At 36.7% G+C, this 27,046-nt stretch overlaps 1 protein-coding gene across 4 annotated transcripts in view; it reads right to left on the bottom strand.

The window, feature by feature from the left end:
* TENM4 (teneurin transmembrane protein 4) overlaps positions 1-27,046 on the bottom strand; it is a 2,704,309-nt gene that overhangs the window by 1,937,158 nt on the left and 740,105 nt on the right. For 2 of the 4 annotated variants that reach the window (XM_070625736.1, XM_070625737.1), the window contains one exon: positions 3,849-3,895. The exons of the other annotated variants lie outside the window; for them this stretch is intronic. The gene's annotated coding sequence lies outside the window, so the exon portion shown is untranslated. The remainder of the gene's footprint in view (positions 1-3,848; positions 3,896-27,046) is intronic. 4 annotated transcript variants of the gene reach the window in all.

Here is a 27,046-nt window from a genome sequence, read left to right as displayed (position 1 = left end):
GAGTACAAGGACTAAAGTAAGTGGCCTTGAAAAAATCAAACAACAAAAACAGAAAATCAAAATAGTGAGCAATGGATATTAAATGTTAGTTCCTAAATTTATTAGTTTGTTTCTTGGTAAAGCGAAATTTAACATTTTCATTTGTATTATAAGAGACAGTGAATGTAAAAATAGTTTGAAAAGTGCAAAATTGAGAATATAGTACAACATATAAAAAAGCAGGAGTCTTAATAGCCAAGTTGGATTGGGTTCCAGTTCTGTCAAAAATGAGCAGTGATGATTAAATCCAGTGTTAATGCATATGGTGTACAATCTGAGGCATATGATACATAAGACCCAATGCACATAATGTGAAGATAGGGTTCTTTGTATGCAATGGGTGCTCAATAAACAATATTTGTTATATTTATTAAAGATCAATACAAATATAAAGGAATATCTACTTTTTGTTATCTATAAGGTACAATCCTGTAACACCAGAGTTATTTGAAAGAAATGAATGAACTATTCAATGCATCTATGTTTTCAGTCATGCAATTTTAGTTGAGAAATATTTACTGAATAATTTTTGAGTCGTGTCCTGTGGTAGGCCTATGTAAGTATGCACAATACTTGAGGGACTGCTGAGATGGCCACAGCACATCTGGGAGGGTGTATTTCACAAGAGTTTGCAGGAAAGTGAATGAAGGATGTTTAGAAAGTGTTGGGCTACATGGTTGAGCCTAGGGGTATGAGCATTTAAAGACAGGACTGATCCAAGCTGAGCCATTTTCCCCATTTCTCCTTTTTCTGGGAAATAAACATTGAAAGGTGGCTTAATTTTCTATATAGCAAAGTAATTAATCATGTTTTTACAGAGATCCTAGAGCTGGCCAGGTACTATGCTCGATTATAGTTCCATGAGGGCAGAAAACATCGTTCTTCGTTCCTGGCATTTACCCTGAGGATCATATGCAGTGCTTTGCGCATAAGAAGTCCTCAATAACTCTTTGTAAACATGTGGGAAAAAATGAACTTTCTAAAATATAGAGCACTGTATAAGTTGTACTTGCACATCCTCGACTTGCATCTTTTGACCATCGTTTATTGCAGATTAATGCATTGCATTTTTAATAAATTTATCGGTATCTCTTAGTATGTGGTAAACGCCAAGAGGATAGAAGCTTCGCTTCCCTCTCTCTTCCTCAGAGTACAGCTCAATGATAGATGACTACAATTTGTAATCTTTTGTCAATAATCTGTCATTTCTTTCTGGTACATTTTGAGAGTTTCCTAAGTACCCTTAATATATTTATTATCACTGTGAAGTGAATGTGTGCTTATTTAACACTGTTTGAAATATTGGGACCTTTCAATCTGTAGACTCATATCTTTCATAAGTTCTGGAAATTTCTCAGCCATTATTTCTTCAGATATAGATTCTTCTCCATTTTTTCTATCCTTTCTATTTTGGAACTCCTAGTAGATGCATGAAGAAATTCTGGATCTGTCCTCAATGGCTCCTAACTTTTCTTCATCAGTTTCCATTGTTTGTCTTTGTACTGTTATTGGAAGCATCCTTAACTCAATCTTTCAGACCGTTAATTCACTACTTAGCTGAATCTACTCCATTTTTCAGTCATCTGTTACTTTATAGCTGTGATATTTTTCATTTCCAAGATCTCTAATTGTTTTTATTCCATAACTACCTATTTTTTATGTCTAACTACTTTTATGTTATAGAGGTATCTTCATTATATATGTGATACTAAATACAGCTATTCCTTCCACTTACATTTTCGATCTTGTCACATTTACATTCTCTGAATTTTATATTATCATTTTTTTTGTATATTCAACCCTTTCCACTCTCCCTTTACTCCTTCACTGGCATTTAAAGATGCTCAAGTTTTTCTCTCTTGAAAAATGTCTCACTCAACCACACCCTTCATCCAACCCCAATCTCTCCCTTTTATAGTCAAAGTCATTGAACAAATTTCCTATATTTGTACACTATGTTTTCTCACCCTTCATTCTTTTCAGTCTGGTTTCTGTCCCATTATCAGTTACCTAATAACGGTAAATAGAATGATTTTTTCATTGCTGTTTTCATTTTATTTGGCTTCCTTGCAAACTAATCCCTGTTGACACTCTCTTTTCTTAGCTTCCATGATGCTACTGCTGGTTTTTCTGCTATGCCTCTGGATTCCCCATTTCAGTCTTATTTACACTCTCATATTAATTTACTCAGCCAACATATGTTGGGGATTCTCAGGGTTTTGTCCTCTTCTTGCCCTCTAATTTTGCCCTATAGTATCTAAATTATGCACCTGGACCTGATGTCTTTCCACATACAGATGAATTCTCAGTTTTTACCTCTAACCTAGAACTCTCCTCTGAGCTCTAGGCCTCTGTCCAGAATTACCTTCTTATCATCTCTCTTGGATATTTCAAAAGCATTTCACACTCAACAATATCTAAAACTCAACATCTGATCTCCTCCAAACCTGAGGCTGTTCCAGTGATTCCTGCTTGACACAATCATCCTTTTGGCTCAGCCAACCAGATACTTAACGACATTTTTTGGCACCTTTCTTTCTCTCACCCCTCCAAATCCAATCCATCACCACTAACTATCAGCTTTACTTCTAAATACCTCTCAAATCTATCGTTTTTTCTATAGGTTTTCCATCTTTTATCTCATTTAGGCTGGAATCACTTCTCCCCTGGACAGTTGCACTGAGTTCCTAATTAACGCCCTTCTACTTTGTCCTCCTCCCGTCTATTCTCTATATTTCAGCTAGGGAGATATTTTCAAGATACAAATCATATCATTCCTTCATTTAAACACAAGGCTTTCCATTGTTCTTTGGCTATAAACTAAAATCCTCAATATGATTCACAAGGTCCTCTGCTTTGGCCCTAACTCCTCTGTTAGCCATGTTGAAAACCATGATATCATTTGCCTTCTGAACTCTTGCCACACTAGCCTTCTTTAATTCTTAGACTGTGTCCTGTTCTTCTCGGCTATAACACATTTGCACATCTTTTCTCTGCCCGAAATTTTATTCCCAGTTCTACACACCTAGTTAATACCTGCAATCCATTGTATCTCTGCTTAAATATGATTTGTGTAGGCTAACCTTCCCTCACTCTGAGGCCACTAGGAGCCCCTGTTATACACTCTCATACTACAGCATATCTTCTCCACATGGCACCTTCCACAGTTTAAAATTGTATATTTGTTTTGTGTGATTAATTGGCTGATGAGTACCTACACATCTAGACTATGAACTGCTTGCACATACTCTATTTTAGCTAAGTTAGGAGGCACTCGAAAATATTTTTTAACAAATGAGAGAAAATCTTTGAACAAAATATCTGATCAGTTCAATGTTAGCTATAATGGTTGATTCCCTTATAGTTTCTGTCTGTTGTCACACATTATTTTTAGTTTGGGCTAGACTAGAAGATATTTTAGGATCTCCATGAATATCAGCAGAAAAGGGATGACACATTAAAATTAAGTACAGTCACACTCTGCATAACGACATTTAGGTCAACAAAGGACCATATATATGACAGTGGTCCCAAAAGATTAGTACCATATAACCTAGGTGTATAGTAGGTTACACCAACTAAGTTTGTCTAAGTACACTCTGTGATGTTCACACAGTGGTGAAATTGCCTAACGATGCATTTCTCAGAACATATCCCCATCATTAAGAGATGCATGCTGTAATTGGAAGAATATTTAATAAGAAATGGTTTGCCAGGGTGTGAGATGGGTAAAGAGAAATCGCAAGAGATATTGGAGTGCCTCCTAGCTAATAATACCAGTGAGAGTAAATGGTTTGGGGACACTCTACCTCCTCCCTGCAGTTTTCTGCTTGTCCTCCTCTTTGGCTAAATCAACCTGAAAGCCAGAAGAAAAGAGAATCTATTGTTATAGTTTGTACAGACCAGCTTCCCTGGGCAACAACAAAAGGTAGAGACTAGATCTAAGGAAACAAACAAAAATTTCCAGCACGTTACGCAAAGTTGATTACTCCTAGAAGAACAGAGTCACCCACTTATTTATTTGTTCATTCATTTTCAATTATTTCTTTAGTGAAAGGCTGAAGTTGTCTTTTGTCTATTCTTTAACAGATGATGTTTTCCTTTGTGTACTCTGGCCTCCAAAAGCACATGTGAAAAACAGAAAAAATGCTAAGGAATCTACCCACCCAAACCCTTCAGAGTAGGCAGGGCCACAGTCAACAGGACAACAGGCTGGCCTTGTTCTCTGCGTTGTTCCGTGTTCATTATGTGGTTGGATGATTCAGATGTTTCTTTGTGATCACCTCGATTGTCAGAGAACTCTTCCCCTCCTCATTTCAGCAGTGGGGAGAGGTCTACAGGGGGGGGGAGGGTTCTTTCTTCCCCTCTCTTCTCCACTTTCATATTTTAGATAAATTGTTTTTCTCCCAAGAACCAGATGTTTTCCAAAATATTTCTATGCTTAGTCTTTTAATACAAATGATATTGGAACAAACTTTATAGGTAACATCCTCTCCTGTTCTCTCTGGAAACTTATAAAGGAAAATAGGAACTCAATATGACACTTAATTTTCTTTAAAGGCTAAATGTCTCACAATCGGCTTCAGATTAAGCTCATAATTGTTCTCTATGACCACACTAAAAACTTAATTTTTAAAAATTGGCAATAAAATTAATGTACATTTCCTCCTATGTGTCATGAAGTCTGCCTTAAATTCTACCTCATTGATACTGATCTTCATAAAATGAACAGAAGAAAAATCCAATTAAGAATTTTGAGGACTGAATTAATCTTGGATGTCCCCTTGTCTAGCTACACTTCCAGTGTTGGCTTCTCTTCTTTAATCCATCCAGTCTCAATACTTGTCATGATAGCAAAGACTCTACGCCCTGAGGCAGCTCATTCCAACCTGGGACATCTCCCACTCTGTGTTCTTTCTTTCCCTCTTTATCCAAAAATCTATCTGAGACAGGATGAGATAGCCACCACTTATTAAGCAACTCCTGTGGGTTGGGGACTATGGTAAATGCTACAATGTTGCCTTGTTTAACCCTCACAACACCTCATTAAGTAAGAACGGTAGATTACTGACCACATTTAATGACAAATCCCTATGACCACACCCTTTTGCAATTTGACTTTTCTGCCACTCTCATCCAAAGGTGGAGAAATTTTCCCCACCTTCTTAAATCTGGACTAATCTTGTATCTTACTTTGAGAAATAGAATGTCCTGGAAGTGAAACTGCATGTTTTGCATCCTCAGTTTCAAAAGTCCTGACGGATCTCCTTTTGCTCTCTTAGAATGCTGCCCTGAGGCATCAAATAAGGAAGCCAGTTGAGACTTACTGGAGAATGAGAGGCCATGTGCAGAAGATCCCAGGCACCTCCCTGAAGAGCTAGAACCAATTATTAGAGATGTGAACGAGGCCATTTTAGACCTTCCAACCCAGCTGATGCTCTGGTCAAATGCAGCCATGAGGGAAAGCTCAGGCAAAACCAGTGGAAGGATTGCACAGTTTACTACAGAAGTAAGAGAGATAACATGATTGTTGTTTTAAACCACCAACTTTTGAAGTGGGTTTTACACCATAAAGGCTAATTCAATCAGTAGGTATTATAATTTTCTTTATTTTATAAATGAGGAGAATGAGGCAGGGAAATACTTAGTATATTGTCCAAAATAGCATACACATTACATAGTGGAGCTAGAACTTGACTTCAGGCCTTTCTCAATCTACATCTCGTACCTGAAGATGCAATTAAATTTATTAAATTTATTTCATATTTTTCTATAATTTACTTTCAATTATTCGAAGGTGGCAACCATGTTGTCCAAAGTCCTTTCTTTTCCAGACTAGGCACTGCATTTTCTTTTCGCTTTTCTTCACACAAAAATGCTTTTCAGTCTTATCTGTATGGTATTCATTCCCACTTGAAGACCTAACAATTTACCCACTTCTGTCCAAATGGGAGATGCCAGAACTAAATTCTAACTGGAGTCAGAATACAATAGGAGAGAGCAGTGTTTGGCAAACTTTGCTCAGTATGGCTCATGAGCTAAGAATGGTTTTTACAGTTTTAAATAGTTTAAAAGAAAATCAGGAAAAGAATATTTCAAGAAAATTACATGAAATTAAAATTTCAATGTCTATAAAAAAGGCTTTTTGGAACTGAGTCACTCATTTGTTTACAGTTTACTGATAGCAGCTTTCGCACCACAATAGCAGGATTGAGCAGTTGTGACAAAGACCTCATGGACCACAAAGCTAAGAATATTTACTATCTAATTCTTTTCAGAAAAGTTTACTGTGGCTTGAAATAGGCAACTACAATGTTCTTCACTTTGGATGCTTCATTTTTCTTATTTCCTCCTTAATTTATATAATTTTTATGGGTAGTAATGTCCACTCTTTTAAATGATAGTGCACCAAGTAAAACTGTCTTTTCACTCATTTTCCTAAAGCCACAACTCTTCCATTTCTTTCACTGACCTTTTGAATGAAAATGCATGTTATTACATTTAGTTCCATTAAATCTCATTTTATGAGATTCAGATCATCATTCCAGTCTTTAAATATCTCATCAGATTTTTATTTTGTCCTCTAAAATGTTCAGCCTTTCCCCAGATTGGTCTTATCCATAAACTAAGAAACGTGATTGCAATGTCTTTGATGAAGTGATTGAATAAATGCGGAGTAAAAGAGAGCCACGTAATACAACACTAGAAATGCCAACCCCCAGTTTGAATCCTCACGCCTTAGTTAAAATATTCTTATCAGTAATCCCCATGTTGTGACCAAATTTTCTTCCCAAGGTCATTATTCAATAAGCTGTTCATTTACTCAGCACATGTGTACTGAGTCTCTAATATGTCCTGTGCTAAGTGCTGGAGAGACAATGGTGAAGAGTGCTCACATGGATCTTGCCCATTAGAACTTCCAGCCTAGTTAGTTTATTAAGAAGGAATCATTCTCAAAATATGTGATTATAAACTGTAATGACTGTTATGAATAAAAATGCCTTGAATTATTACAGAGTGTTATTACATACGGACACAATTCATTGCTAAAATCTCCCATATGTCCTCAAACGACATCTTTGAGAACACTATGAAAGAAGGAGCTGAGATTAGGCTAACATGATTTGCTCTGCTCAGTAAATCAATGCTGGTGCGGAGCGATCAGAGTTTCCCTGAAATATGAGTCTGAACTTCAATGTGCTTACATATCACTTGGGGGATCTTGTTAAAATGTAGATTCTGGTTCAGTAGGTCTGGGTTGGAGGCTGAGATTCAGCATCGCTAACAAGCTCTGAGGGATGGCAGGTTGCTGCTCTACCCACCTCACTCCAAATAACAAGGCCGCAGTAAATGCTCACAACTCAGATCTTTAATGATCGGTTCCCTTCCTAAAAGGGCATGTCGTTTTAGAGAGGCATTCGAAGAGTTTTTGAGCAGAAAAAGCCAAGTAACCTAGTGGAAACCACAGCTCTGAAGTCAGACAGAAGGGAATTTATACACAGACCTGCACCTTGATAATGGCGTGAGCTCAGCCTGTGTCCTCACTTCATTGTACCTCAATTTCCTCCCAGTGTAAATGAAAATAACAGTTGGCTGTGGGGTCATTGAAAAGAATAACCCTGAAACATAGTAGACTTTAAACAAATGGTAGCTTTTAGGGTGTTCATTAAAAGAGTAACATGAACAGGGGCTGGCCCCGTGGCCAAGTGGTTAAGTTTGTGCGCTCCGCTGCAGGCGGCCCAGTGTTTCGTTGGTTCAAATCCTGGGCGCGGACATGGCACTGCTCATCAAACCACGCTGAGGCAGCGTCCCACATGCCACAACTAGAAGGACCCACAACGAAGAATATACAACTATGTACTGGGGGGCTTTGGGGAGAAAAAGGAAAAAAATAAAAAAATCTTTAAAAAAAAAAAAAAAGAGTAACATGAACAGAGCTGTGCTTTGAGAAAATTAATCAGACAGCAAGATGCAGTTTGAGTTTGAATGAGGAGAGACTGAGGTTACTCGGATAAATCAGATCTCGCTTCAGTTCAACCGATGTTTAATAAGCATGTACTATGTGTTAAAACTCGTGCTAAGTGCTGGTGATATAAAGCTAAAAGAGGCACAGTTTTCACAGAGCTCTGATGGGAAGACATACAAGCAGAAGGCTCTTAGACTCAGAACCTTTGGTGGACCTGATCCATGGCTTCATTGACGAATTCCAGGGAAGAGCAGCCATGATGAGGGCATGGAAACAGGTTTGCTGTATACATTATAATGGTTCACGTTATAGGACAGGTCTTTATTCTAAGAAAAAGAAAAGCATAAATGATAATTCTGAGGCCTCCAGACCTGAGGATGGAGGTGTCATTAACAGAAACAAGCAATGTGAAAGAACAATCAGGTAAGGGGGGTATAAAATTGAGTCTCCTTTTGCACATATTGAGTTGAAGGGATATTGGGTTATCTCAGTGTAGATGAATTCAAAGATGTTTTGTAATAGAATCACCATGGGTAGTAATATGTGTAATTGAAGCTCATTTACAGAATTCAGGGGAAGCTAACATGCACTTTCTGGTTATTTTTGTAACAATATAATTTAGATCAAATGTTTGTGTATCTGCTGCACGTTTGCAGATATAGAGAAAGGCGTGTATGTTTATGTTTAGTGTTTACCCTACATCAGCAGTTTAAAAAAATTACTATGCTGTTTCTACTCTATTAATGACAGTCTGAATTTGGAAGGCTTGATAAGTTGTTTACAAGGAAGTTCAGAAGGAGAAATCAGTGCATGTTTGCAGAATATTGTGAAAACATTTTTCTCCGGGATGTGTCGCTGGAAATGACAATTAGTCAATGTAGGGAAACTAATATATCCTTAGACATTAAGTTACACTAAAACAAACAGCCAGACCAATGCAGTTAAGCTTCTGAGAGAATAAATGAAATTATGTTGATATATAAAAAGTTTCACACAATTCATATTTGTTACCTATGAATTTTCATTAGAGTTCTAAGAATAAGCTGCAAAAGAAGCTTTCATATTTATATTTTATAGACAAGTTCAGTGAGTAATGGGGAAATGAAAGACTTAGAGTTATAGATAAATAGGATGAATGAGTGCCTGAAAAGTTTTGTGTTAATGCCTGCTGTAAGCTAGGCACTGTGCTAGGAACCTGCACATTTGCTTTTTTCTTTCTCCCTCACAATAATCCTGTGCGTTGAGTATGATATTATTCTTGTCACCTTACAGATGAGATAGTACAGTAGCATAGAGTTAAAATAATTGGATCAAGAGCATGCAGATGCCACATGGAGCATTCGTGAGTTGCCTTCATGTCAACTACTTCTCCTTTCCCTTTCGTAACAGCTATGATTTCTGTTTAGGGATCAATGAGGTTTCAGGGAAACTGAATTCATTCCTGGCTCCATAGGTAAAACATGGGAACTAAACTAAGCGCATCAGGATATTATATATCCAAAGAGTTTGGTTTAGGGGTAGACATATCATCTAAGCTCCCCCAACCAGAAAATCCAAGAACTTGCACTGAGAATGCTGAGACAAATGTCACTCTCGTACACTGGTTGTATAAATGGAAGGATGCTGGCAGCCATTTTAGAATCAATTAACCTCAAGGTGATGGAAGCAGATAGAGAAAAGGAGGGAAGGTGGGTCCTTAGTGAAGCTGCTGGACGAGATCTTGCAGCTTTTTGGAGGATAGAGGGATTCTGGACTTTTCAGGTCTGTGGGTCCATTAATTAACCTCCAGTATTTAACCAAATCTGAGGCTTCTGCTTGTTACCAGCAAACAGTCTAACTGCTATAGAAGTCACCTAGACCAACTTCCTTTTGCTAGAGTTAGGCTATTAAGCTGAAAGAAAGATAGGCTACTAAGCTCAAAGAAAGAAAGCACTTGTCCAAGATGGCATAGCTGACTCAAGATAAAGTCAAGCCTAGAGTTCAGGATTCTGCACGCCCAGCCTAGTGAGCTTTCCAATGTGACAAGCTGATTTACCAAGGTCACACAGTGATTAAGGGAAAGGTCTAAGATTTCTAGAATACTTAGAATGTATCATTTCTAGAAGATCATTTATCATTTATAAAAGGTCATTTCTAAAAGTGCTTAAATACAAACTGTTAAATATTCAAGGAGAAAAATAGCAAAAGAGAAAAAAAAATACACTGTGGAATAAATGTTTTCATTCTTTATTAGGAAATGTATTTGACTAGTTTGAAAATTCTTTGAAACTGGATGCTTTGACTTATAGACTGCTTCATATCCCTCACTGTGCCAAGCACCACATTGGTCATATTAGGTATTCAAATAATCCTTTTTTTAATATCTGTCTTCCTCGCCAGGTTATATATTGAGACAGCAGGGATCATGACTGCCTGCTTTAAACCTGCATTTCCAGTGCTTTTGAGTGTTTGGCACATGCTAGATTCTAAATAAGCATGTGTTAATGATATTAAATACTGCCACCCTCTGTGCTTACACCCAAGATCCAAGGCCAACTCACCATGTAGCCATATAACTTGGCCATTGCCATAGTCTATCTAGAACAGCACTGTCCAAAAGAAAGACAACGAAGTCACCAATGTGAGATAGGCATGCAATTTTAAATATTCTAGTAGTCATATTAAAAAACAAAAATAAACCAGTGGAGTTAGTTTTTATTTAACCCAATATACCCTAAATATTATTATTTAACATATAATCAATAAAAAATAGTAATGAGATATTTTACCTTCTTCTTTTGTACTAAGTCTTCAAAACTGGTATATATCATCCTTATAACACATCTTCATTCAGACGAGCCACATTTCAACTGTTTAGTAGTCACATATTGATATATATGGACATATATGGGACAGCTCAGATTTAGACATAATCTACGCCTATAATAAAAATAATGCTCCAAGAGCTAAAATGTCACAGGATTGCATGTGGAAAACAGTGAGAAATTTATATTAAAAATTCACAGGACCATTAGTATATATGTAAACGTGCTGGTGTTTCTTTAAAGTCTCCAGAAGTAGTCCTTGTCATACCAAAAGCCAAGCCTTTACAACGTCCAGACATTAAGATGTTAGTGTCATTATGCACCAAGCATCTAGATAGCCCTCAATATTACCATCTTTCCTTTTTTGCCTTTTTTTGAAATCATGTAAGCCTAATTCAAGAAGACGATTTCATGGCATAAATGATTCTAGTTAGGAATAGTCTTAATTAAATATCTTACATAAATTTAATTAATCTGTGAGAAAACTGCTATATATTATTTCTAATAGTGGGTTGAGGATTCATGATAAATCCTTTTTAATCTATTTTGGAAGGCCAGTTGATTAGTCCATAACCTAGCACCATAGCTTAAATCAAATTGCTGTTAGCTTCTAGTCATTCCATAACCATGTGCTGAATATACCGGGTAACATAGAGGTGCTGGGAATGCAGAGATGAGAAATTATTCCTTTCTCTCAAGTAGGGCACAATCTAGTAGAGCAAATGGCCAGGTGGATTTCTGAAGTGAGAAAGATTTTTTTGACTGAAGTTGCGCAGCACACACTGGGGACACACAGGAGTCAGTGGTAATTTTACCAGATGTTGGGAAGAAGGTAGGAAAGACTTCTGGAGAAGAGCTTAAAATGATTCCGAGAAGTGAGCGGAGAGCCACTAGGACCTAGAAAACTAAGTTCAGTCTGCTCTACTGCTGGGAGCTGTAGCGCAGGATTGCAGAGAAGGAAGGGGAGGCCTGGGCCTGGTGGGGGCAGCAGCATGGGAAACCGCGCTGCAAAAGGCCCAGAGGGAAGCATGAGGCTTGGGGGAGACTCAGCCAAATGCAAAAGGCCAAAGTTGCTGCAATTTACATATTTCCATTTTGAGACTCCCCCCAATGCTTTTAACCCATATGGTTTTGATAATTATTTTTAAATGGAAATTCAGATAGCAGCAGGCAATAAGTATTTGAAATAGGACTTCATATTGGGAGGCTCTGTGGGGCACTTGGCAAGTTTCCTTTCCTCCTCCCAATAAACCAAAGGGGAAAGCTGGCATTTCTCATTCTAATTGTAGGAGCTCCACTCTCTTTCATTCTGACCATCCATTCTTAAATAGGTAGAAAAGAGGGCGAGCTACTCACTCCCTCCTCCATGATCCCCCACCCCCCACCCACACAAAATAAACACTTGTTAGAGGTAGAGTTGGCCTCTATGTAAACAAGCACAGGGCATCACATCACAGGGCCGCTGGGGAGTCAGCCGCTGGGCCAGCACACTGGCGCCCTCTGAGTGTGCCTCTCTCCAAAAGAAAAGATGTATATTAAACAGCACGGTGCCTGGCTAATTGTCCCAAGTCAGTTACTAGTCTACTGTAGTGATTTGCAAATGCTGATCCACAACGAAGTTTTTGCAAATCTGAAGAAAATAAATTTGAGAACAACATAGTGTATGTGTGTGGTATCAAGGTTGCCAACTATACTTTCTTGGAAACGACTGTGTTTTTGTTCTATACGTATGTCTGTGCTATTTTTTTAATTACAATGCCTTCTTTTATTACATGAGATTTCTAATAGATAATAGCTATTTTTTAGACATTGATACTTTCTAAAATATAATGTTGGAAACTCTATGATAAATTTCTATTTAAAAAAATAGAATACTTTACTCATCTGTGAAATCCAAAAAATTAACCCTGGTACAGCAAAGAAAGTAGGCTTGAGAAGCAAACTTGTTAAAACACAAAATTCAACTGAGTAAATTTTAAAGATCTTATTGGCTTCTTTCAACAATTGATTCAACAATATGAATCGGGCAGCATACAATCTATCAAACGGAAAGGAGCTCCAAGAAGCTGTACAAAATGAAAGACTTACAGGCTGAACGGGGCAGGAACAAGATGTTAGACTAGACAAATGTAGGTTGGTTACTGCAAAGTTACTCTCCTTCAGGGGACGGCTGGGGTCTGCAGGCAGATTACCTAACTAGTGCTGGTCAGGTGATTCCTGATGGACTGGTTTAAGATTCCATGTCTAGGGGAGCTGAAACTGTAATTAAGTCTCAGTTTGGTGACATCAGGAATTTGGGGCCTGAGGTCCAGTTTTTAACAAAACAATATAGCATTAGATCATTGTTTGACCAATTACTAGGTGACGACTTCGTGCAAGTTACTCAGCTTCTCTGAGTCTTGGTTTTTTGTTTACAGTTGTAATCATTGCCATTTACTTAATAGGGTCAGTGTGAAAATTAAATAATATCACACACACGAAATGCTTCAGAATTAATTTTCCTTCCCCTCTTGCCCTTTTCTACCTGGTTAATGACTGTATCCCTTAAGGATCAGAAAGCATCTGAAAATTTAGCTTAACAGCCTCCTAAACCCTCCCATATGCACTGCCTTCTCCATAAACAGACAAAGTAAGTTAGACCCCACTTCACCTCTGTATTTATTGAACAACTAATTTTAATGGTTTTAGTGCCGGTTACACTCTAATGAATTGCTGTTTAAGTATCTTGTATATTGTCTGTGATAGCATTCTTTGTATCTTCAGCACAGATGACAGTGCCTGTGTCACAACAGTTGGCATCTAAATAACTAAATGCTACAGGAAGAAGGAAGACAAGCATTTATTCTACTTATGTTGCCATTTCCTTCTTATGGGCAGAGAAGTTTCAAAAATGAACATCCAGCTTGGTCATGCTATAATTCTGACTGAATACAAACACACATGAGGACCACATAAGCAATAACACAGACTCTACTTGAAGAAAAGTAAGGGTCTCTCAAAGTCAGTCTCAGTGAAAGTAAAGGAAAAGGAATAAACTGAAGAAATACTGAGGATATAGAAAAAACAGAGTTCTTGCTAAAACATCATCTTGCAGGCACATAAGTAGCAGCTGGGAATTCCTTAGACTAGGTTTAAACTGTTTCTACTGCCTCTTACCATGAGATTATTGTTAGTTTATTTGTCCTACTGGCATTACGCAAAGAGTGACAGCTGATTAGAGGGACAATGAGTCACTTAAAAAAATATTGCTCTAGGTAAGTGAATAAATAGAGAAATTCAAGATAAATGATCATACAGTTGCATTTACCAAGACATTAGATAATAGCCACATAAGCAACAGTAATTAGAATCAATACAGGGTTTTAAAACAGGGTTGGGAAGACCTAAATAATTAGGACAATTAATGGCATTGTCTAAAAAGAACTTCAAAAGGTCAACTAATTAATTTAGCTTAATGTGCACAATAATGAATAAAGCCCCAGATTGCAAATATACTGGATTAAGTTCAGGCAATCTGCAAGGAGTATGTAATTCAGTCTCTACTTGAAAGCCACCCACACAACATAAATTGACATTAGTTCGAGCAGTTAATGAAAAAGAAAAGCGTAACAACAACAAGAAAACAAACCCAAACAAAGCAAATTGCCTACGACATGAAAATAGAAGTTTAGGTGGCTACTAAGCAAAGAAGATTTTGAATCATTTTATAAAACAGTCTATGCCAATTCCTACTAAATATACAAGTACTGACATCACCAAAGTTTGGGGTAAGGAGAAGAAGAGGAGAAGGTGCTGTCGGAAGTTTGCACTAGGAATTTGAATCCTAGTTCTGGCTCTTATCTGATTTACTTTGGACAAATAGTTTAATTTCTTTAAATCTCCTTTTTCTGAGCTGTAAAATAGAGACAATAATGCCTACTTGACAAGTTTGTTTTGATAACACAAAGAGATACCAATGAAAACATCTGACTTTGTGTTTTGTACCTATTAAGTCTTATTAAACATCCTCTTTCTTTTTGTCTACAAGGTAATAAGATGTAGTAGGAAAGCACGGACTTTGAAACCAGAGAGCCCCACCCCGCCATGTATTATAATTTTACTTCTCTTAGCTTCAGTCCATTTATTAGTAAAATGTAAATAATATCAATCTCACAGTGTTGTTATAAAGATGGAGTTCACAAGTGCTTAGCAAATAGTATGTGTCCTCTTGTTTGCTCTCTATTCCTTTCTCTCTCTGAGGAAAGACTAAAGACTTTTCATTTGTAGCATCCTAAGCCACAAACAACTCACTTTTTAGCCCTGTCCAATGCTTTAATGAAAGGGGAGTTTTCTTACAGCCTCAAACCTCCCTGGTATGTAGACAAGTCAGCTTTACCCATCATTTTCTTCTATTCCCAGAGATGAATGTATTTCAAGCAATCTGCAGCTTAACTCATGTGAAAATAATAGAGTGCCAGCAGGATTGTTTTAATGGACTTGGTGTGGATAGACTGCCTGTTCAATAAATCCAGCAAAGCCTTACAGAATGTTTTAGAGCCGAGAAGGATGATGAGCTCAGAGCTTGCCCCTCATTCCCCACCCCTCATTTCATCATGCTCTCACATAATAGGCTCATGTATCAAGGCCAAAATTTACATTATTTTCTTATGCATAACCACCTAAATAATCCCAATGGCATGCTGATTCATTTGAGAAAAAATAATTTTTCAAAAATTTCATCTTTCAGAAGTTAATGATAACAATGGGTTGATGACGTTGAGAATGATTTGATGGCAGTAGCTGGGGTTAGGATGGGGATGGCTGTAGTGATAGTAAGATTGGTAATGGTAGTAGTAGTGGTCACACTGCTAATAGTGATACTATTAGTGGTCACGGTAGTGATGGTAGGGGTGAGAGTGATGGTGGTTTTGGTGTTTATGGGGGTATGGTGGTGATGGTGGATGTGATGGTGGTAGTGGTGTTCACGATGGTGGAGCTGGTTGTAATGGTGGTAACAGTAGTAGTGGAGATGATGGTGACGGGAGTCATGGTGGTGATATTAGTAGTGGTAGTTATGATAGTGGTATTAATGACAGTGGTGGTGGTAGCAGTAATGGTGGCACTGGTGGCGATTATGGAGGTGACAGTGATCATTTCTGTATAAAGTTTTGTAGTTTATAGAGTACTTTTACTCGCGTTACTTCATTTAACATTGTGGGTACTATGTAGTTAACAATACTTTTATTTCTTTTTACAGACTAGCAGACTGAACCTCAAGGGGCAGTAAAGCTTAGTGCTAAGAGCAAAGCCTTGGAGTCAGGTAGCCCTGCTTCAGAATTCTAGCTCTGCTTTTTCGTAGCTGTAAAACTTTGCATGGTTGCAGTATCTCTTGAGGCCAGCTACTTCATTTTTAAAATGGTAAAACTAACATATTCCACTCAAAATTGTCATGAGGATTTAATATATTGCATTTATTTTTATTATTTTTTTTAAAGATTTTATTTTTTTCCTTTTTCTCCCCAAAGCCCCCAGGTACATAGTTGAGTATTCTTAGTTGTGGGTCCTTCTAGTTGTGGTATAAGGGATGCTGCCTCAGCGTGGCTCAATGAGAGGTGCCATGTCCATGCCCAGGATTCGAACCGACAAAACCCTGGGCCACCTGCAGCAGAGCATGCACCCTTAGCCACTCCACCATGGGGCCGTCCCCCATGCAATTATTTTTAAATTGTTGTAAGATTTTAAGAGATAAGTAAAATGATACAACTCTTTTGTAATAATAGGAAAATAAATTTTCACCTTGTAGGGATCATGGTTTCTGTTACATAGGTTTTTATTTATTTATAATTCTTGTGTTGTCTTGTTTTTGTCTGGAGTACCTTGATGAGTATTCAACAGATGAGCATTTGACCCTAAGGACTGAGGAGAGTTCTTTGGTTCATATAATAGAAGGAGAAGAATTGAGCTCTCCTCAGACTTTGGGAAAGGTTGCTAAGAAGAGAGAAGAGGGGAGGAGAGAGAAGAGTCAACAAAATGGAGACAGGCTGGAATTAGGTGAGAACAGTGTAGTAGGCTGAATAATGGCCACTCAAAAATATCTGGTGTGGGAGCCGGCCCAGCAGCACAGTGGTTAAGTTCACATACTCTGCTTCAGCAGCCCAGGGTTTGCAGGTTCTGACCCTGGGTGCAGACCTACAGACTGCTCATCAAGCCATGCTGTGGCAGCATCCCATATAGAAAATGCAGGAAGATTGGCATGGATGTTAGCTCAGGGACAATGCTCCTCACAAAAAAAAAAAATCGGGTCCAAATCCCTGGAACCTGTAAATGGCACCTTAATATGAAAAAAAGGGTCTTTGCAGATGTGATTAAGTTAAAGATCTCAATATGGAGAGATTACCTTGGATTGTCTGGGTGGGTCCTAACGTCATCACAAGTGTCCTTTTAAGAGAGGGGCAGAGGGAGATTAGACACACACAGATGAGAAGGTAATATAAAGATGGAGGTAGAGATTGGGGTGATGTGGCCACAAGCAAAGGAATGTCAGCGGCCACCAGAAGCTGGGAAAGGCAAGGAACGGACTCTCCTTAGAACTAACTGGGAAAATGTGCCCCTGTCAATACCTCGATCTTGGCCCAGTGATACTGAATTAAGATTTGGAGCCCTTAGAACCATAAGATAATAAATATCTCTTGTTTTAAGCCACTAAAGTCGTGCTATTTTGTTACAACAGCCACAGAAAACTAATACAAACAGTGACCTTTCCTGGTGTTTCAAAAAAGATTTTAGAAACAGTATGGAGATTTCTCAAAAAGTTAAAAATAGAAATACCCTATGACCCAGCCATCCCATTACTGGGTATCTATCCTAAGAACCTGAAATCAGAAATCCCAAGAGTCCCTTGCACCCCTATGTTCATTGCAGCATTATTTACAATAGCCAAGACGTGGAACCAACCTACATGCCCAGAAACTGATGATTGGATAAAGAAGATATGGTATATATACACAATGGAATACTACTCAGCCATAAAAAAAAACAAAATTGGCCCATTCACAGCAACGTGGATGGACCTCGAGGGTATTATGTTAAGCGAAATAAGCCAGTCAGAGAAAGACGAACTCTATATGATTCCACTCATAGGTGCAAGTTAGTATATTGACAAGGAGATCTGATCGGTGGTTACCAGGGAAAAGGTGGGGTGGGGGGAGGGCACAAAGTGGGAAGTGGTGTACCCACAACATGACTAACAAAAATGTACAACTGAAATCTCACAAGATTGTAATCTATCATACCATTAATAATAAAAAAAAAAGATTTTAGAAATAAGATTTTTAATATGGATTTTAACATTGTTTGCATCGCTTCACCATTAGTCCCATTTCACCATTCCCCTCCCTCAGAGAAAAAAAAAACCCAACACTTCAGCAGAGTCAAGTGTGCCAGCAAATATTGTATTTAAGTGGATTTGTGTTTCTGTTTTATGCTCAAAGAAACACTAAGTTGCATATTCAGGACAAGGAAGAGCATCACAGAGATTGTGTGTAGAAATAGAAGCCCAGGAAGCAGAGAGGCCATGAAGAGGAAAGAACAGAGAACTGGAAGAAACTTTGGGAGAGAGTACTTGCTTTTCCACAGCTGATGAAATTGGAGGAGGTTCAGATCAATCATAATTTGGGTGGTGGGGTCACAGAGAAAGAAGACTCCTAAATGATACATGAGATACATTATAGTTATTATCGTTGTGCTGCTGTTTGTCTTAGTGACCTCAGGCTGCTATAACAAAATACCACAGCCTGGGTGGCTTCAACTACATTTCTTTCTCACAGTCTTAGAGGCTAAGAAGTCCAAGATAAAGGCGCTGGCAGATTTGGTTCTTGGTGAGGGCTCTCTTCTTGACCTTTAGATGACCACATTCTTGCTGTGCCCACATATGACAGAGAGGAAGCTGGGGTGCCTCTTCCTGTTTTCCTAAGGGTGCTAATCTCGTCATGAATGTTCCAACTCAGACCTCATCAAAACCTAATTACCTCTCAAAGGCCCCAAGTCCTACCACCATCATACTGGGATGGTTCCAGTCTTCTTACATACTAAGAATATTCTAGAAACAAGTATTTTCACCTAGTATAAATAACCTGGGTAATCCACTAGCTCCTTCTATTGGGAGTGTCTGGAGAATAAAGAAACAAAGCCCAGGGGAGCCAGTTGACTGAGTGAAAGTCAAGGAGCATTCACAGGGCCTCAGGAGAGTATGAAGCTCAGATGCCAATAATTGTGGATTCTAGTCAGTTTCCAAAATTCAAGTGAGCTGACTTCCTGATGACTCTTACAGAAGGCAGCCATCACATTAAGAGGAAAGTTGAACTGCAATCCTTCATTTTCATGAAAAAAGTTAGCGTAATGGGAACTGATAAGAGAGCCAAATCACTGAAATATGAAAATCACAGAATTAGCATTTATCCAAATTCCTCAGCTGAGTCTATCATCGAAAGAGCTTGTTTTAATCACATCAAGTCGCTGCTTCATGACTGTGGAGTTTCTTATGAGCTGAAACACCCCTTATTCTTATAGGCAAAATTAATGGCTCGACCAAAGAATGAGATTAGTGAAGCGAAGAGCCTTTGAAGATCTCCAGGAAAGACGTCCAGGGCATTTTCAAGTTGTCATCCCATGAAACGGAAACTTCAGTGCTAAACTGTTTGGAATTAGTCAATCTTACGATCACCTCCTTCATGTTTTCTGTTCTCAGCCTTTAAAATTTTGCTGTGTTAAAATGGCAGTTTTGCGTAAGGTCTGGGGCATTTTGCATGGCCACTGCCCTCTCTCCCAGATAACTTTATGAAAGATAAATGATGCCCAATGGCTTTGTAAGATCATTTTAACTTAAGTGAATTATATCCATGGTCCTTATCTTCAAAGGCCGCTGTCACTATGGGTTTAGCCTTGTCACTGGAGTTCAGAAGTTATCTGTCAGAAGTTAGTCTGTTCTTTTTAAGAGTTATTTCATTTTAATCCTCAGTTGTGTATGTGAAAATATAACGTCTTCATAAAAAAAAATCTGTATTGCACTGACTAGCTATTTCATTCCCCTACTGTTTGTTGACTGCTCAGCAATTTTTGAATTATCATGTAAATTCTCTTGGCCTCATAGAAAATTACTTGTTTGCTCTGCTCGGAGGAATAAAAGCTTGGATAGTCAAGATGGGGAAAGATTTGAGTAGTCTTTATAAAATATTAGTTTGGCAGAACTGAAGGAGCAATTTCAGTGTGCAAGCTACAGGCTTATATAGTAATAGCTCTGCTGTGATTAACACATGCCAGGGCAGGTCAGAACACAGCAACACAGCAGAGTTCTGTGATCGCTTTCCATCACACTGTGTTACAGACAGTCCTGCTCTTTCCTCATCAACACACTCAGGGATGCCACTAAAAAATTCTAGATGTGCTTTATGTCAACTTTCACTCACTGCTGTATTGAAAAATTGTCTACTCTTCCTCTGCTATGTATCTTTTCCCCTTCTTTGCCCCCTAAATTTCATAATCCAGTATTATTTATAATTATTCTTTAAGGTTAATTCTCCAGTTCTAAAATTATGTCTGTATTAAATATATGTGCAATCAACAGTCATTACTAATGGACTTCATAGTTGTAAATTTGCCTACTTCTTAAAATTTATTTGTAACCCCAAAATCAATATGTGTAGGCTTTCATGATCTTTCACATACATGTGCAGAATGGTAAACATTTTCAGTTGTATGACATGCAAGTTCCCAGCTAAAGTCAAATAAGATGCCCTGCCTTCTTATTTCAGCTCTTACACTGGTAACAGACATCCTTTCCGCAGTATGTTTAGTGCCACATTTTTGGCACTTCTGTGCTTTTTTGTTGGTGATTACACTGTCTAAATGGGCCCCAAGTGTAGTGCTGAAGTGCTGTCTAGTGTTCCTAAGAGCTAGAAGGCTATGATATGCCTTATGGAGAAAATAGATGTATTAGAGAAGCTTCAATCAGGCATAAGTTACAGTGCTGTTGACCATGAGGTCAATGTTAATGAACCAGTAATGTATAATAAATATATGTAAACAGTGACATACCTAAAACAAGGTTGTGTATCGCTTGATTGACAAAAATGTGACCTGAGGCTCACAGGAACCTAACCTCGTATTTCCTTGAGGATAATGGTTCAAGATTCACTAATTCAGTGTTCGTGGCTACTTTACAGACTATAACCACCAGAAATAATGCGAATCGATTGTATTTATTTACACTGGGAAATTCATCAGTTCTTAAAATATAGGTATTTGACTAGAAAAGGGAGGAAACTGACCTGAGAGTCACGAAGGGTGTATGTTAGCTCTAAGCTCATAATTGACCTAATCATTGGCCTGCCCTGGGATTCAGACACCAATCCCAGCAAAAAATACAACAAAACAGAAGGAAATACTTACGCATAACAGAAAAGAAATAAGGGTTTATTTCTAATAATCATCTTCCCTTTCTTCTGCTCTTACTTTCTCCTCCAGTGTGGAGAACTGTGTTTAAATTTGATTCGATCTATTGTCAATAAATCATTACTAATTGGATGTGACAATATTATTTTAGTTGTTTTCATATAAAGATCACTTATTGTTTAGAGGTGCATGCTTAAATACTTACAGATAACCTGTTACGATATTTAGGATTTGCTTCAAAATAATTCTAAATGGATGGGGGATGAAATGACTTGATACTTGTTGAAGCTGAATGATAGACACATGTGGGTCATTATTCTCTTATGTCTATTTTGAAATTGTCCATAATGAAAAGTTGCAGAGATAAGGAATAAAGTAAGAGGCACCATTCTTCTGTGCCAAAATCCGTGCTTGGCGCTTTATATGGGCTGTTTCATTCAACTTCTACAATAATTTTTTGTAGGATATATTTTATTTCTTAATTTAGAGCAGAACTAACAAAATAATACCCTAATTAATCAGTGATAGTCATTATATTTTAAACGTTTAGTTTTCACTTTTACTTTTTTTATAATTTATTACATATATAACTTGTAACAACAATAAATGAATGTACTTTTCATTTCGAATTTTTAAAGTTTTCCTTCTATTCTGATAATATGTTGCATAAGCATTTTGAATATATGTATTCAGGGTTCCCTAATCTTTTGTGCCTGCTCATCAAAAGTCCCAACTCACATTTCTAGAGTTAATATCTGGAGAGGCAAATGACCAAGATCAAATTTATTCAAGTGTTCTAAAACTCAGATCTAGATATCGAAGACATAAACAGTCAAGAATGTAACAGTGATTTTCTTACTGAAACAAATTTCACCATTATTAAATTTAGAATCATAGTATATTAGAGTTTGAAGTGGCCTTAGATATCCAGTCTTCTTTTATTTCAAGAAAATGAATCCCAGAGAAGGAGAGTAGCTGCAAGTGGAGACCAGGTCTCTTAATTTCCAGACAAAGTCTCCTTCTGTTACCTCACATAGATTTATTTACACCATACTGAAAAATGTATCAGGAGTTCTAGGCAAATTGAAAAAAAGAAATTAATAAATATTCATAAACACGCACATGAACACAGACACACTACACATACAAACAGATTAACAGAAGACATTTAAATTAACTAAAATATTTGACAACTAAAATCTTCCTTACCTTAAACCGAGAATAGGCATAGGTCAGCTGGAAATGATTTTATCTAAATTGGTTTGTAAATCCATAATTAAATCCATGCACATTGGCAGCTTCACAAAAATATCACCGTGTGGTGTTATACTTGGTTAAGGATTAATTAGATTAAAAGCTTCTAAGACTATTTCATTGAGATGAGAAATGATAATTTGGGATTCTATAAAATAGAATACTTACCATATTGCTTTTCTAAAGAAAGTTTTAATTATCTCTCTTTAGCCAAATGTAAAAGTATCTTTCAGCTTAAAATATCTACTGAGGGAAGTAAAAAATAAAACTCTATTGAAACGAAATATCTACTTAACACAGAAAAATATTCTGCCATGCAATTGAAACATTAAATATGAATAAGTTACATGCATACCATCACAGACGCTGTGAGTCAATGTAATGCCTGTCTGTTTTTCCAAAACTCAATCATCGTTTGCTATCTTAGATGGATATTTATTTTTAGAGGAGAAAATAAAACCAAAAGCAAAGCAATGCCTAAAACAAAAACAAAAAATATCTCAGAAACCATGTCTCCTTGCAATAAAGTGAACCGTTGTTAAACATTATAGTGTTAGCCAGTCATAAACTCCCCTGCACTTCAGCCTCAGAGTTTGCATAGACTGCTCTGTTCTTAAGTTATAAGAGCTTCAAAGTCAGGGCAAAGATAAGGAGAGCTAGTATGGTCCTGGTATAGTAGTAAAACTCGACAGAGTGAAAAAGAGAATTATATGCAGAGGTCTAATATGTGATAAAGGCAACATTTTAAATCAGTCAGGAAAGAATGGAGTTGTCAATATATGGATTTATGAAAATTTGAAAAAAATTGACTCAAATTTGACACCATACAAAATAATAAATTTTAGATAAAAATATGACTGTAAAAAAATAAAGCCCCCAAATACTTTAGAATGTATAGAAATTGTATTTCTATAATATTGGGAGTAAGGAGATCAGTTATAAAGATCATTCCAAAGGAGAAACAAACAGTAAAAGAAAATCTTGATTAATCTGACTGTTTTTTTCACATTCAAAATTTCTATAAATAAAACTGAGACTCAAATAATGAAAAAATTTCATCATACAAAACAATCATATTTTTGATGTGAATAACAGATGAAAAGCTCCTAAAAATCATAGAAAATCTTTATATTCCCATAGAAATGCAGGCAAAGATGTGGAACAGCAATTTATAAATGAAGAATTATTTTGTTGGTGGCCAATAAACATCAGTGTATCAACTTTATAAATCAAAAAAGTATGGATTAAAGCAAATATGATTTTAATCTATACAATTTCAAAGATTAAACAATATGTAGAGAATGTTGAAGGGAATGTCACCTATTAAACATTCTCATACGCAGCCAATGGAAGTTCAAATTGATCCAAACTTTCTGCAGAGACTGTTGTCGAAACATATGAAAAATACAACCTATAGAAGTTTCATTCTGGGAAATTTTTTTTCAAAGCAAATAATCAAAATTATAATAACCAGCAAACACTACTTACTTCTAACATTCTTACTTTGTGTCATACACCATTCATAGCACGTTTTCTATAGTAACTCATTTCATCATTTCCACAAACCTGTGAATTAGGTCCTATTATTACTACCCCATTTTACAGATAAGGAAATAGAGACACAGAGAGTGTTAAGAAACCAGGTCCTGCTTTGCTGTTCCTTTTCCCTTTAATTCTATTTCTAGCCTCAATTTTCTTATTATTCTAATTATCCACAATGGAGGATATTCAGCTATTTTCATAAACAATTTTGTATAATTTTAGAAAAATATATATGTACATGTCCACATATGCATAAACGTCTGTGTGAATACATATTATTTACATATATAAATTATATATATATATGTCTGTGTTTATTTAAATTTTATATAAGGAGAGTTCACAGTTAGAAAGATTAATGTATGCAGGATATTTTCTACTATATGTATATATACCAAATTCTTTGAATATCTTTGACTTTCACAACATTCTTATAACAGAAAAAACTAAAGTGCAGACTGATCACAAAATTTGCCAAGGTCTAACTCTCTGCCTCCTACACCTTCATTTGTTTTTTTCTCCTAGAAGGTTTTATGCTGGAGCCAGCTAGTACCAACTTGCAATAGTCAAGGTTTTAAAAATTTGTGAGCCATTATTTAACATTTAATTATGTAAATTTAGAATGAATATGGTGATAAGTACTCAAAACTCATCACTTCATAATAATTGTGCTGCAATTTACTATCATCCATGCTCTGGTGGTTATTTACATCTATTGATCTCTTCAACGGAAATAGTATACAATAGTGTCCCACTGCGCATCTTTTCCTAATTCTGAGCTCAGTAATGTTGTAGTGGTAGCTTCAAGATCAGCGGGAGTATTTTCACCAAAGATATGAGCAAAGTCTACAAATCAAGGTGTGATTTATTGTTTTGCCGTTTGTGTAGATTGAAGGAAACGTTAATAAAGCAGATTAAATTTAAGACTGTATCCTGTCCGTAGTCTTTACATCATGAAGAGCACAAATAAATGGAGGAAACATTTTTCCAGTATTTGAAATTTATTACAAAATTAACAAAGAAGTTGCTCAACGTTACCGATAAATGAGTGAAATTCCTACATGGATCTTCATTGTTTTACTTTTTCATTACTCTTGAACATAAACAAAATGTCAACTAACAATGCTATCAGAACTATACTTATTTGTCAGTTAATAGTATAGATTGTCTACAGATATAAGAGTTTGGAAAATGTCAAGGCAAGCATTCTGTGAAAATCAATGGCTCTATGGAATTTACAATAAAGAGCATTGTATATTATATTATTATTTGTAAATTGTGTGTTTCACATAACAGTAAAATTCATAATAAACATCTGTTTTTTTCTGTAGTAAACTATTAAATATTTACAAGCATACCACTGCCTAGACTTCATTGAAAATTGTGTCCTAAATTTCTACTTTCTTCATGTTTTAAATGTGTTTTGAAGTTTTTAAATTTATTTAAGTGCAAGTCACTCTTGCAGTGAATTTGAAAAATGTGGAACAGCACAAGTAAAATAAAAATGATATATAATATTTCATTATTTGAGTTGCTTCCTTTCACACACAAATTACTTCAAAATTTAGATATACTGTGAACAGTGTTATGAATTTCAACAACATATCATGGGCAGTTCCCTATGTTATTAAATACTCCTTTAAAACAACCTTAAATGGAGGACTACTCTTCCATAATATAGATTTATTCATAATTTATTTGACCAACTCCAAATCTATATTGTTGAACAGGAGACACATATATTTTAAACATAAAGCTTATGACAACATTTATAATCTCTCTTATTAATGAAAGACACGACCATTCAGGTCAAAGATGTCTGAAATCCATATATAAGGCCTTGATGGTTGTTCAAAATAACAATAATACCACCTATTTTAGGAGCTTAACTGCTTTGTTGTTGCAGTATTTTGTACTTTATCTCATAGTTTTTGCACTTGTGATTCATTTTTAGTGTTTTCTGACTTAAAACCACCAGGAGACAAGTCATTTTAGTCTGGCACAATTGAAAGCTTCTTCATCATTAGCATGGTGCAACTATTGCATTTCTGATTCTCAGAACTTGAGACAGCACCAAGGCTGCTCATCGGGAGATGAGGTTTATAAAAGTTGATGCCAAAGCATCACCAAAAATAAGTACAGATTGCCAGATGTAAAAAAACAAAATGTATAATTAGGGACAAGAAGATCAGCTGAAAGAACAAAGAACTAAAACAGAATATGGCTTACTTCTTTTCACACAGTGGTGACTTCTTGGGCTGAGAGTCAAGATGTACAGTTATGTTATTAGATACTTAAAGCTTCTCAGGAGCTTCCCTCTACCAGCAATGTCTGGCTCATCCCCACCATTTTCTTGGAAAACCTGACTTGTTTTTCAAATGTCAACCAAGCTTCATCCGTTCCAGGAAGTCATCCCTACTCTCCCCTACAAAGACCTAAACACACACACACACACGGGGGCGGGGTCTCTCTTGTCTTTTATACAACTTTTTCATAGCTCCTTGTTATGAGTTGAATCATGTCCCCCAAAAAGATATGTTCAAGTCTTAATGCCTGGTCTCTGTGAATGTGACTTCATTTGGAAAGGGAATCTTTGTAGATGTAATAAAGTTAAGACGAAGTCATATTGATTAGAATAGGCCCTAATCCAATGACTAGTGTCCATATAAAAAGAGAAATTTGGATCCAGACAGACACACAGGGAGCTCAATACATGATGATGGAGGAAGAGACAGGCCAACCAACACCAAGGGCTTACTGGCAACAATTAGAAGCTAGGAAGCGTCAAGGAACAGTCCTCCCTTAGAGCCTTCAAAGGGATGATGGCCTTGATTACACCTGGATTTTGTAGCTTTCAGAACTGTGAGAAAACAAATTTTGGTTGTTTTAAGTTATATAGTTTGTGGTACTTCGATAGGCAGCGCTAAGAAACTAATACACCCCCTAAGACTTTCTTCATTCATTCATTCAGCAAATTGTACTAAATCTGACTATATGACAGGCAATGTGCATG

The sequence above is a fragment of the Equus przewalskii genome, chromosome 6 (genome assembly GCF_037783145.1).
Source record: "Equus przewalskii isolate Varuska chromosome 6, EquPr2, whole genome shotgun sequence".
Classification (NCBI taxonomy): Eukaryota; Metazoa; Chordata; class Mammalia; order Perissodactyla; family Equidae; genus Equus; species Equus przewalskii.
The sequence above is the reverse complement of the archived record's forward strand: the minus strand, read 5'-3'. Positions and strand labels throughout refer to the sequence as shown.